Source organism: Oncorhynchus masou, chromosome 6 (genome assembly GCF_036934945.1).
Source record: "Oncorhynchus masou masou isolate Uvic2021 chromosome 6, UVic_Omas_1.1, whole genome shotgun sequence".
Lineage (NCBI taxonomy): Eukaryota > Metazoa > Chordata > Actinopteri > Salmoniformes > Salmonidae > Oncorhynchus > Oncorhynchus masou.
In genome coordinates, this window is record NC_088217.1 from 51,184,229 (window position 1) to 51,185,196 (window position 968).

Sequence of the window (968 nt, forward strand, 5' to 3'; positions counted from 1 at the left end):
CACTTTGGAAGATGAAGAATTTTCAGAATATGAGGATCATGTCTCTGTCAATTCGGAGTCTGACAGTGAGTTGAAAGAATAGGATGAGATTGACTCTCAGCCAGCCCCAGGACCAGCCCGTCAGCAGCCAGCCCCAGGACAAGCTCATCAGCAACCAGCTCATCAACAAAATGTAAAATGTATCCTTCCAATTGGTTCAGTTCAAAGCAATAATCATCAATTGTGATGAAAACCTTGTTTCATTTATATTTGTTCAAGATAAACACTAAATCAAGTGTTATGTTTAACACTGTAGGTGCTTTATTCTACAGCTATGCGAACACCACAATTGAGTTAATAATAATAATAAAATATCCCATTTAGCAGACGCTTTTGTCCAAAGCGACTTACAAGTCGGCTGGGGCCACTACTTTTTGCATATGGGTGGCCCCAGCGGGAATCGAACCCACGACGCTTGGCGTTGTAAGCGCCATGCTCTACCGACTGAGCCACACAGGACTTCCTTTAAACGCTTTAAGAGTTAAATGAAGAGCACTGCAACATAGTTTAATCTTTAACACTTTCAAGTATTATTTTAACTCCAATACAGTAGGACTCATAAGTTGACCGAAAATAGTGTACATTTTACACTTTCAGAGTTAAATGTACACCATTGATTTTGCTGTGTGGTGGAGCGTGCTACAGGAGGAGAGAAGTCATACTGTACTGTTTGTATGCATAGTAGGCCTAAAGCTGACTTTAAAAGGCAGTAAATTAAAGACTTTGGTTTCAAACTATTGCAGTGTTTGACAGATGAACACCATCATAAAACAACTTTACTCATTATGTTTTCATTCAATTGTAGATTTGGGAAGAAATATGAAAGATAATTCATATACAATAAAAAGAAAAGGATATACTTTTATGTAACTGCAATCCACTCCAGAAACTATTGTAACAGATTTGCAGTCCGTTCCAGTGTAGGTTGA

General features: G+C 38.3%; 1 non-coding gene across 1 annotated transcript; it reads right to left on the bottom strand.

Annotated features, from left to right (window-relative positions):
• Window positions 1-424: 424 nt before the first annotated feature.
• trnav-uac (transfer RNA valine (anticodon UAC)) lies at window positions 425-500 on the bottom strand. The gene has a single exon. It is a non-coding gene; the product is annotated as a tRNA-Val (tRNA).
• Between the last annotated feature and the right edge of the window lie 468 nt (window positions 501-968).